Source organism: Lycorma delicatula, chromosome 9 (assembly GCF_047948215.1).
Source record: "Lycorma delicatula isolate Av1 chromosome 9, ASM4794821v1, whole genome shotgun sequence".
Classification (NCBI taxonomy): Eukaryota; Metazoa; Arthropoda; class Insecta; order Hemiptera; family Fulgoridae; genus Lycorma; species Lycorma delicatula.
The window spans coordinates 88047657-88060752 of record NC_134463.1 but is presented as its reverse complement, the minus strand read 5'-3'; the positions used below and the strand labels follow the sequence as shown (position 1 = coordinate 88060752).

Below are 13096 nucleotides of genomic sequence, written 5' to 3'. Positions count from 1 at the left end.
ATACAAACGATTTAAAGTAAGAACACATTCCTGTGTTGATGAGATGAATGACAATTTTTGTAGCGTGTGAAATTGCTATGTCTGACCGGGATTCGAACCCGGGACCTCCGGATGAAAGGCCGAGACGCTACTACTCGAGCCATGGAGGCCAGCCATATTTCTGTATTTAAGAAATTTGAACTTTCTTGAAAATTAAGAATTAAAATAAAGTTAGGTTTTGTCGATCAAAAATCTCATTTAAGTATTTTACTGCGAATTCATACGTTTTTCCATGAGTGTAACTTTTGCTAATGAAGTCTTTAAAACTGATATTGTTTATATGAAATTACTTATTGTAATATTTTGAAAATTGGTTATATAACGTTCTATAAACGAAAAAAAAAAGTTTAATTATAAGCAATAATGCTTATACATTTTTTTTGACAAAAAAAGATTTTTTTCAAAAATTGAATATTTAAAACGTATTTTTACTTTTTTTTTTCGCCTAAAAATTATTTTTTCAACATAATAATTATTTTTTAATGATTTTGAGTTGATTTAGGCAAGTATTTTTGGATGACATAAAACGAAAAAGTACAAATAATTTTTTTTTTAATTTAGTAACGACAGGCCAACCCTCAAAGTTACAATAATTTATTTTTTCCTACAACAAATGAATTTCGCAGCAGACTGAAAAATAATGCCATTTCTTACCGGGATTTGAATGCCGTATGTTACGTTGAATCAACTTAGAAAATTTTACAAATCTCTCTCTCTCTCTCACTCACTCTCTCTCTCTCTCTCTCTCTCTCTCTCTAAAATCTGAAAAAAACACATTAATATAGTAATATTACTACATTAAACTGCTATTCGAGGTTTTGTTATTGCCTGCATGGGACAGAAAAGAGGAGCGCTAATAATTAAAAAATGCATGGTATATTGTGTAAAATAATTTATGCTGTAATTGAAATATATTATAACTTCAAAAGTTACCTTAATTTTTATTACTTTAGAAATTATTAAAAAGAAAAGAATAAATACCGCTGTGCTTTATTTAATTCTAAATACGTTTCTGTATACATGCTGTAGTATTTATTACTCTATGGGAAGGAAAAATAACATTTATTCGGTGATACTAGGCACGCCCTAAAAATAATCTTTAAACAGGATGTTTCTGTCTAGCCTCACACTTGCATATTCAGAGTTGAAAATGACGAATTGTCCAATTGTTTACAATTTTATACCGGTTTTTTTAAAAGTGGATTTATGCCATAAAAAATTTTGTAGTTTAAATTATTTAAAACAATTTATATTTTCTTTTGTTTTTCTTTTATATTTTGAAATAATTTACTTTCTTTGTAAAACATTTTCCAAAGATGGATCTTTGCATAAATATACGAATTTTTTTTTGTTAGTAACTTTACAAACCCCTACTAATTCTGCGTATATATTGTGCAAAACCACTTGCACATTTTATTTTTTATTTTTTTGTATTAAACACTATGAATTTTTGGTTTAGAAAAATTGGATACTTGTTAGAAAATTTATAATGCTTTATTCCTCTTTTATCCTATTATTATATAAACGTTGTAAACGAAGGAGTAAATGACTAGACCGGTTTCGAACACGTGCCCAATTCATAACATTTTCACACTTTCACAAGCTACAGCTCCATAACGGTAAGTCGTACAAGAAAATTGTTTAAATAAAAGTTGTCTGTTTTTTTGAGATTAACAACTTTTCCAAATGCAATACAGACGAAAAATAATTTTTCCCAGTGGAAAAAACGAAAAAACACGTTTTTAACAACTTCAGCACCACCTAGTATTTCAATTTCAAATTATACGGCGTAACTTTAAAGACATTAATTGTAGAGGAGAATGTCCTCTACATTTTTTGTTTGTAAAACTTTTCTCTAAAATGCATAGATTCAGAGAAAAACGCATTTAAAAACTTTATGAGTATTTCGAGTTTTTCAAAAATCTATGGGAGGGGGATGTTAAAAATCTGGATGTTAAGCTTCCCTCATCATCCCTAACGCATGGACAAAAGATCAATCGGTAGGTAAGGATTTTCAAATACAGCCTATTTTGATGACAAATTGCCTGTACTATCCCTGAAAATCGCTGAAAATGGAGTAACAGTTCCGGAAGTACTAGGATTTACACTTTTTAAATTGTTGGTAAGTGGATATTTAATTTATACAAATGATGTTTTGTTAAACAGTTTTTTAAATTGAATAAAACATGTTAATAATTTACTCATAACTATAAATAATTTAACTGTTTTTAATTATTCTAGTTCTAATTATCATCTGTTTAAATAATTTTTATCAGCTATTTTGTAATGAATAAAAAATATGGTTTTTCTGAAATTGATGTTTTTTAAAAGCCGCCATTTTGTTTTTATAAATCCTAGAAGGTTGAAATTTTCATAAAACATTTGGAAAAAACATCAATCGGTAGGTAAGGATTTTCAAATAAAAATACAAATTGACTGTACTAGGATGTTAATTTAAATTCAAATCAATAATCGTTTTTAAATTAAACTGTTATGTTTATAATAGTCGGTCCGTCATGAATAAAATTAATTCGTATGCCTATAAGACAGTAACGTCATGTTTGCGACTATTGTGAAATAGATTTAATATTAAATGAAATGTTACCAACCTATTAATAATTAATTATTATATAATTTATTTATAAAGGATATCTTATCGAATCTGACCTGTTCATTCATCAATTTAGGAAATTAAATTCATCAAAGCTTAATAAATTAAATCGAAACAATACACCATTTGTTTTTAATCATTTTACCACCTATTGTAATGAATAAAAAATGTAGTTTATCTGAAATTGTTGTTTTTATTTGAATATCGCCATTTTGTTTCTATAAATCCGAAAAGCTTGAAATTTTTACAGAATATTTTTAGAATCTTCGTGAAAGTTCTATAAATTTTCATCAATAGAATCGGGTGGGATTATGGACGAGTAATACTAAATCAAAAGCGTATATCTCTTCGTGAGACAAAAAAAAATCTGTTTAAATCAATAAACGTGTAAATTATCAAAATTAATATTTTTTTAACTGTTGATGTGTGATTACCATAGTAGTATTCACACACAATAAATATTTATAAAAAAAATTAGGGAATTATCCTTTTTTTTAAAAGATTGATATTTTATTCTTTTATAAAAACTTAAAAATAATTGCTATAATTAAATATTTATTTTATGTAATGGCTATATAGTCCAAGTGACGTCTGTTTTGGGTTGGAATTTTTCTACATGAGTGCTAATTTTTGCTTTAATTCCTCTGGAATATCATCAGAAATTATTATTTTGTTATGCGCCAGTTGAAAACTGTGTGCATAAAGTTTTATTCAAATTAAAAAAAAATCCCAAAAATATTCATATTTTTTCTTCTATTTACCTAGATAAATCGATATTTGTTCATTTTAGAGAAAAGATCGAAAAAGAAAAAAGTTTTGTTATTAAATTTTACACCCAATATCATTGGTTGAAAATCGAAAAATACGTTATTATTGATTTAAAAATGGGAGGAATAACTGTCAAAAAAATGAAAATTTTTTTGGAATTTTTTTTTGAATACTTAAAGGTATCCCAAAATTCACGCAAGAAGTAATTTTGATAGAAAATACAGGTTATTATTTAAAAATTGTAAATTTTTTTATCGATATATAAAGTATACTGAATAGGGTTATGTATGGAATAGAATATCGGATAAATGGCCGCCACGGCTTTGTTGGCACATACGCACTCTTTTGTCAAAATTTTCCATGACCGTTTTGCATAAATGTGGATGAATTTTGTTGATATATCATTCAATTTCCTCCTTCAAGGCGTGGTGGTCGTGGGCTTGTTGGCATAAATCTTAGACTTCAAAAACCGAAAGAAAAATGTCCAACCGCGTTAAGTCACTTGATCTGGGGCGCCAGTTCTGATCACTAGAACGGGAAATTATACAACCAAGAAATAATTCACGCAGTAATTGAATATTTTCTAGGGATGTATGTCATGTGGTCCCGTCTTCTTGAAACCACATGTCGTTCATATCCACATCATGCAATTTAGGCACAAAAAACTGGATTATCATGTCGCAATAGCGAGCACCATTAATTGTTATTGCCTGACCAGCCGCATTTCCGAAGAAGAATGGTCCGATGATGCCTCCAGCCCAAAATCCGCACCAAACAGTGAATGTTGTGGATGCATTTGTTTTTCAACAATCACTTGTGAATTTTCTGAACCCCAGGTCGGACAATTTTGTCGATTAACAAAGCCATCAAGACAAAAATGAGCCTCATCGCTGAAGATTAATTTGTTCGAAAAATCAGCATCCACTTTTTGTTGTTTCATAATCCATTCAACGAACTCTCTCCGCTGTTCGTGATCAGTAGGTTTCAGTTCTTGAGTCAATTAAAGTTTTTAAGCATAAAGATTCAAATCTTTCGTGATAATACGCTGTAGAGAGCTTCTCGAAATACCCAGTTCTTGACCACGATGCCGAATGGACTCTCATCCTGGACTCTCAGCAACACTCTCAAGAACTGCTTCGGTGTTTTGTGTTGAATGACTTGTTGAAGGACGGCCAGAGTGTATAAGATCACTAATTGATCCAGTCTCCTTGAATTTTTTAATTAATCTCCTCACAGTTGAAGTTATATCACTGTTCCAACCATATTTTGTACGAAAATTGCGAACTGTAGCTGCCAAACCTTCATTATTTTTTAAATATTTCTCAAGAATGAAAACGCGTTGTTCTTTCGTGTAGCGCTCTATTTGTAATAAACCTAAACTGTGAGCTGCCACGGTGTCTATTTTTTTCGTTGGCAACACTGCGCACAGACGGCGCAAAATTCAAATCTTGCATGAATTTTTGGACATCCTACGTTAGACATAGGACTTTCAGATTTTGTCTCGAAGAACAGTTTGATATGATAAATTAACACGCCAAATTTCAACAAAATCGGTGTAACAATTTTTGCGCAATAATTTTGCAATCAAAATTTTTAAAAAATTCGATTTTTCCAAATTTCGTAGAGACTGAAATAAAGTCTCTAGATACTGTAAAATTTAATCATATATAAAAGAGCACTCAAACTTTCAATTGTGTTTTGAAAAATTCTAATCTGTTAATTAGGAGAGCCTAGGGAAATTTTCAAACGTACTTAGAATTTTAACAAACAAAATTATTGTTCTTATTTTAAAATCGATTCCTATTGCTAAAAAGTTCAAATATCATACTGTCAAACACGAATTATTGCTAAATATCAGTCTATTAATTTATTGATAATTTATTCTTAAAGTTTCACAATGGCAGTCAACTTAAATCGGTTATATCTCAGGAGATAATTATGGAATCGAAGATTTTATTTTTAAAGAAGCATCTTTCCGTGTACTTTTAAGCTGTACTTTTTAAAATTAATTTAGATAAAAATTCGTGAAGGTATTCAATTTGTTTCAGAAAAAAAAATTGCAAGAATGTTTGAAAAATTCCCTAGGCTCTTCTAATTAACAAATTAAAAATTTTCATGTGCATTTGAAAGTATTGAGTGCTCTTTTGTATGTGATTACATTTTCAAGTATCTAGAGACTTTATTTCAGGCTCTACACAATTTGGAAAAATAGAATTTTTTTTTAAATGTGGATTGTTAAATTATTGTGTAACAACTGTCGGACCGATTTTGTTAAAATTTGCCGTGTTGCTTTATCATATTAAAAAGTTCTTTGAAACAAAATCTGAAGGTCCTATGTACGTATAAGTACTCGAAAAAATTCCCAAAAAATCTTGTTTTTTCATTTTTTTGACATTGATTGCTATTTTTGTATCAATAATAACGTATTTTTCGATTTGCAATCGATGATACTGAGTGTAAAATTTAATAACAAATTTTTTTCTCTCTATCTTTTCTCTAAAATGAACAAATATAGAGTTGTCTAGGGAAATAGAAGAGAAAAAAAATAGATAGTTTTGCGATTTTTTTTAACATTTTGTTTAATAAAAATGTAAGCTTTTCAACTGGCGCATAACGAAATAATCATTTCTGATTATATTCCTGAGGCATTGAAGCAAAAATTAGCGATCATTTAGAAAAATTCCAAATTTGTCTATTTTAAAACAGATACCTCTGGACTAATATTATTTTTAAATAGTTAAGTATTTCTTTCTTCTTGATTCGTAAATGTTTGCTTATTTTATTGATATTTTAGTCTTATAATTATTAAAAGAAAATATTTAAGATAAAATTGAATTATCTAGTTTTCGAAAATACCTCCGCTTGTACTAAAATGAGATTAATTTGCGACCAGAATTGTGGTATTTACATTCTTTTTTGGTGGTATTATGAAATGCAATTAAAAAAAAAAAATGTCTGTTACTGAGTATTTATATTTAAATAAAATTCAGTATTAATATGACAGTTACATAGCGACAGCGTCAACTGCTTATTTCATTTTCCCCTTCTACGTATTTTAATTTAATACAACTGACATAGCCTACGATTTCAATTAAACCAACAGAGTTAAGCCTACATGCTATATTTTATTCGCTTATTTCTTCGGTCGTTCAGTTCGTGGTATTATATTCTTGTTTTCGCTAAAATAAATGTGGAAATCTCAGATATAAATCCAAGGGTTACGTATTCATTTAAAAGCTAAAATGGACGCCTTTTTTTATTAAAATCCATATAAAATTAAAAAAATAAATATTAATTAATAAATAACAGGTGATTATTTGTAAATAAATTTTAATGAGATTAACAAGTATTACGTAAAGCCTTGTTTTATGTGAACCGAGCTGGCTTCGAAAACAAATTATAAATAATATTTCGCATTGTATTTCAGTTGGAAAAGATCTTATGAAATTGTCTTTGAAATTATCCTTTATCAGTGGTTGTATTGTTATATTTCCTTTAAAGTATTTTTACTCGACTGTTCAAAAAGAGCGTAATGTTTGTTCCACCGTAGCAGCTCAACGGCTGAACCGATTTAGATGTATGACCCGGGTTGTAATCCTTACGTTACCGGAAGTGTCATAGGCTATCTATATATATATATATATATATATATATAAATTTGAACAAAAATTATACTGTATACAAAATCGTAAACTAATCGCTCTTTATTTATTCTATATTAGTAATTATCCTATATTAAAGAGCAATGATTTTATTGGCAGTCGTGTTTTTTAATTTGTAATATTTATCTAAATATTAAATATATTAATATTGAAAATATTAAAATGTTGTTATTAATTTAAATATATTAATATTGTATTAAATTTAGATAAAAATAATCTAAATTTTATCTTATATAAACTTAATTATTATTAAATTATTATCTAAATTTAATTCAAAACAAACTTCTTAAGTATACGAGCATAAAGTTTTATTTTTTCTAATCAAGTGTCTTTAGATTTTAGTTTTTAGATTTTAGCAGGTAGAAAAGTATATACAGTATCCTGGAAGGTGTTGCACAAACTTAAGGTATGGATTCAGAACATTAAAATAAAAAAAATCCATGTGTACAAATTACCGAACTCGCTTCATTTTCGTGTCAGCCATTTTGTGTTATTTTCAAAAGAATTAATATCAAACAAGTGATAAATATTAAAAAGAACAACTGCCAAAAAAAAACATTGCCTACAAAAATTGCTCTTTAATTTAGGCTAATTATTAATATAGAACAATTAAAGAGTGTGCGGGTAGTAATTTTTTTTCAAATTTTTTAAATTTAATTTAACACATATTTTTATGTTTATATATTACATATATTTTTATATGTTTATATAGCCTGTATTTATATAACCTAGACACTCCGGTAACGAAAGGTTTCCAAAGTGGGGTCATACATCTAAATCGATTCAGCCTTTGAGTTAGTACGGTGAAACAAACAAACAAACAAACAAACAAACAAACAAACAAAACGAACAAACATACATACATGCCAAATACATTACACTCATTTTTCGTCAGTATTGTAACCAGATAGAGATATTTATTGAAATCTAGTGGAAATGTACCCGACATCTTCAACAAAATAAATAACTTAAAATTTTAACTTTGAAATTTCCCAAAATGAAAACAATTAGAATTTTTTATTATTAATAGCTCTGTAAATATTAATTTTATCAAAAAATGTTTTATTAGATGTGCTAAGATTTTTCTTTTAAACAAAAGATACCTTGGTCAAAAAAGACTATAATCAAAACGTATACGGTTTAAAAAATAAGGAAGGCCAGATAACAACCCAAAAAATCCATGTTTTAGAAAGGTGAAAAGAATATTTTCATGAAATTTTGATACGTAAAACAGCTTTGCAGGAAGAAGAATCTTGTAGTTACCATATTGTAGAACCGGAACCATCAAAAGAAGAAATCACAAACGCATCAAAATAATAAAGATCTCCAGGTGGCGATGGAATAGTCTTTGAGTTATTGAAAACCAAGGAACATAAACCAAGGAATAAGAAAACCAAGGAATAAGTGAAGAACTCCATAGATCATCATTGTGAAGAACACCATTATTGAGCAGTGCATGTAAACTCATCTTCAAAATAATCCAACTATGTATAGAACAATACTCAGGTTCAATAATAAAGGACTATAAATCTGGTTTTGCCAAAGGCCACTCCTCAAAGAGACAGTAAATACTTAAGTATAACAAAGAGCTTTAGACCTTTCAAAAGAAATGAAGTTCTACATCTTATGGCAGCATTGACAGGAAGAAAATATTGGAAAAAATGAAAGATTTGGTATCTTAAAAAAAACTAATTAACTTGGCAGAGATGATCTTTAATGAATCTAAGTGTAAAGTGAAATTGGAGGGAGAATTTTCAGAGGTTTGAGGTCGTTACAGGAGTAAGACAGGAATATTCCTGTCTGGACTGTGACCACTTCTATTTAATATAGAGTTGGAAGATATCGGCAGTCAGATGCAGGAATAAAGATCAACATTCTTGCATTTGCGAATGACGTCACTCTTTTACAGAAAATTAAAAAACCTAATTAAAAGGAGATTCTCATTAAAGAAACGGAATGTATATTGTGTATTTCAATTAAATAATTTATTCAATGACTTTAATTAAAGCGCGAGCGGTGTGGTGGTACTAGTGGCGACTTTCGGTACTAACTAAACTAATTTAATTTCACAACTTACATTAAACAAATTTCGCTTGTACGGCCGGCAGGCTGGTATAGCTATAAGGCTTAACTTACCAGATACCGAGTCAAGTGAGCAATCGAGTTTGAGATCCGGCCAAACCGAATTATTTTTTTACATTTTTACATTTTAAATATTATTCATTTATTTAATTCTACCGCTCACGTGTGACGTCACAACATAGCGGAAGACTACAACAGTATTTTTTTTGCGGTGGAGGTATGGTTTTTCATAATTATTTTTTGCAAACGTTGTTATTTTTTAATTGTTTACAAATGTACCTAAGAAAAATATGACCTTAATTAAGTGAAATCTTGACATACTAAGGGTGGCCTTGCTCTATAGACTTTGTCCTTTTAAGGTAAAAATTTAATGGCATCAATTCCCCATATACAGAATGTTTCTAAAATGGCGGGCTGGCTATACTTTTTCGGATTGTACTTGTAAAACTAAATAAAAAATTTCCTTACGAAAAATGGCAATTTCTCCTTTGTTCTCCCACTGTCCGCTGTTTTGTTATTTTTATATAAAATTTTATTTCTCAAGTTCGGATAGATGAATCATATTAATATTTGTTAAGCGTCTTTGTAATAAAGTTTTAAAATTATCAAAATATCAATTACAAAATGGCGGCCATGTTTATTTTTCAATCCGTTATATCCTCATAAATATTAGTTTTATCAATATTTATGTTTCCATAAAATATTAAGCCTTTTATTTTGAACAAAATGTCATTCAAATTTGTTGTAATTTAGTGTCATAATTATTAAGTTTATTATTATTAGGAAAGAATTATTACTTAATTTGATTCTAATTTACAATCTAGAATTAACAATAAATAAAAGCAATTAATATTTTATCGAATTGAACATAAAGTGGGACATGAAAACAAACACAAAATTACGTTAATTTTTTGCCGTAACTCGGCTATTTGTTAACCGATTTAAAAGAATAATGTGTCATTTTGTTAAAAATAAAAGGCTTAATATTGTAGTAAAACATACATTTTGATAAAACTAATATTTATGGATATATAACCGATTAAAAAATAAACATAACTCTCATTTTATAAGTTGCAAAGGTATTTAAGTCCTGATTTTTTGATAATTTTAAAACTTTATTATAACTTTAAAGTCGCTTATCAAATATTCATGTGATTCATCTATCCGAATTTAAAATATAAATCTTTATATAAAAATAACAAAATTGCGGGCCGGGCGGGGGGGGGGGGGGATGAAGGAGAAAGTGACACTTATCTTAAAGATATATTTTTTTTATTTTTACAAGTAGAATCCGAAAAAGTATAGCCAGCCCACCATTTTAAAAAACTCTGTATATAGACCAACAGAATTTTAAAAGTTCCAGTACAATAAGTTTTGACAATGGAGTTGTTCCGAAACGCGTCAACTTGTAATAAAAGAATGAAGCTAAGAAAGATAAACAGTAGAAATTATTTGATTGCCTTTTATCAAGAACGCATTGTTTTTTGTCTTCTTTTAAATTTTCTTATTGGTTATTTTACAACAAATTATTTTTTATTCTGTTGCAGATTTTTTATATTTACCGAAAGATCTTTGAAAAGTACGAGTAGTTCCATCAATGTAAAAGTGAGTTGTTGAATATTTAATTATTATACTCGCATAAGTATTATAAAATCAATAATACATTATGTAATCTTGTAATAATTAACTTTCATTTTCTCAGAGAAAAAAATTTGTCTATCATAAAATCTGTACCTATAAAACAACATGTTCTGACTGATTCATAATCAACCCCCAGCAAAAACTACTGAAGATAAATTGAAGAAAATTTATGTACACGTTCTTCTTACGGTATAAGTGCACACTGAGAAAATTTTTTTGAAATTCCGAGTTTAAAGGATTAAAATTGAGTAATATTGTATTTTATTATTTTTTTTTAATTTCTCGGCAACAGTTAGAGTACCATCTTGGTGTATGTAATCTTCATGTGAATATTTAAAAACTGATTTCTAGATTTTTCTATACTCGACCTTGAAAGGGGTGAAAAAAGTAAAAAGATTTTGAAAAATGATGACAAATTTTCTTCATTTCCGATTATATTAAACGAGATATTCACTCGATTTTGGCTAGAAAATACTGTAAAGATAAATACTTAAGAACCATTTTCGGAGTTTTTTGAATTTCGATGTTTTAAGGGATGCGACGGTTTTCATCGCGGAAGCTCAACCAATGAGGCCACTGTTACTGTGTGTGCGACGCGATTGTCTGCACCTTATTCGTATGAAGGACGAGTAATCAGTTACAACTACCATTTTTAAAATAGAGGTCTACCATTTTGAAACCCGCATTCGTCAGATTACTCCAAATTTTGGATCGTGTTCTGGTCAAACTGTTGCTTTGAAGAAATTACGATACACTGATGCTTTCTTTTTATTTATTGTTATTATTTTCACAAGCATGAGTTTAATGAACACAGAGGGGTCCAGGGAGCAGAAGCCCCTAGCATGAGGGGAGAGGCGAGCGAAGTGATTCCAGACTGGCTAATAAAAAATAACCAATTAAAAATAAATCGAATCAAGATTGTTTACTTCCAAGGGTAAAAAATGACCATATTAGCGTTTTTCTTTATATAATATTCTACATGAGTGTGTGTGTGTGTGTGTGTGTGCATGCATGTGTGGGTGTGTGATTATGCATAATTACCGGTGAATTTCATTAATCACCTCCAATGTTGGAGAATTTATTAAATATACCGGTCATTTTACATATTCTCCAAATTGAAATAACACGTCACCTATAAGTAGTAATTACGTAATTTTTTATTTAAATCAAAACATTACTATATTTATACCAACTTTCCTCTTTATTTTCATCAGTAGAACATGTCCTAAAAGTTTGTTGCATTCTTCGTAAATCACTCTGTATGTTAATTAAAACGAAAAGTTATTTTTTTTTCCTTGTACCAAGTAAAGGAAATATTTTGATCACGAATATTTTCGGTTTTTGAGATTTCAACGAAAATATCTATTTTGACCATCCCTGAATTCATTTTGACCAGTTTCGGCGTGACGTCTGAACGTACGTACGTATCTCTCGTAACTCAAAAACGATTAGCCGTAGGATGTTTAAATTTTGGATTTAGGAGTGTTGAAAAAGTATAGCCAGCCCACAATTTTAGAAACACTCTGCATACATATATACTTACATTTTTATCCACTACACTGCTAACTTTTCTTGCAATTAATCCATTAATTCAAAGAATTCAAGAATGTTTAATTTCTTGAATAAACGTTCTCTATATTTAAATAATTAATGAGAGGATTATAGTACATGTTATTTACAAATTTTGTTACATGGACTTAATAAATAGAATTTATTAAAATGTAAATAAATTTATCTTGACTTCTGATTCATTTTTCAAACGGATGTGTTTTTTTTTTACATAAAATAAAGCGGAGAAAGATTTTTCCAGAAGTACATCGTTTAAATAGAGCATTCTTTTTTAAAGCTTTCTTAAATAGTCCTAGAAAGTAATCTTGTAAGAGACACAAGAAATTTTGAAGGGCCTTTTCACGCTCTAAAATGCAATTTCGGACGATCATCCGTGGTTATGGTCGAGCGATTATATTCATCTGTTTTTGTGAGCTGCAAAATCCAATAACTAAAAGAGGATCTCTAATCTAGTTTTTATTTTCATCATGATTAGAAAAGATTACCAGAAACTAAGCAGTGAATGTTATAAACGTCATGTTATAAATTATATTTTTGTAATAAATATATCTTTACTAGCAACGAATTACCGAAAGAAGATAAATGAATTTTATTAAGAATTTTTGGAATTAAATAAAATATTAGTGTCAGTATGTATAGATTGTGGTTGTGGGTATCTGAATATTTCTTAATGTTATTTAATAACAATAAATAATATATTGCATTAAACGTGATTCTCTTCAAT

The 13096-nt window shown here is 28.7% G+C and overlaps 1 protein-coding gene across 2 annotated transcripts in view; it reads left to right on the top strand.

Moving 5' to 3' along the window:
* Positions 1-13096, top strand: part of Scp2 (Sarcoplasmic calcium-binding protein 2) — an 869372-nt gene that overhangs the window by 35363 nt on the left and 820913 nt on the right. Inside the window, exon 2 of one of the 2 annotated variants that reach the window (XM_075375999.1) lies at positions 10710-10767. The exons of the other annotated variant lie outside the window; for it this stretch is intronic. The gene's annotated coding sequence lies outside the window, so the exon portion shown is untranslated. The remainder of the gene's footprint in view (positions 1-10709; positions 10768-13096) is intronic. 2 annotated transcript variants of the gene reach the window in all.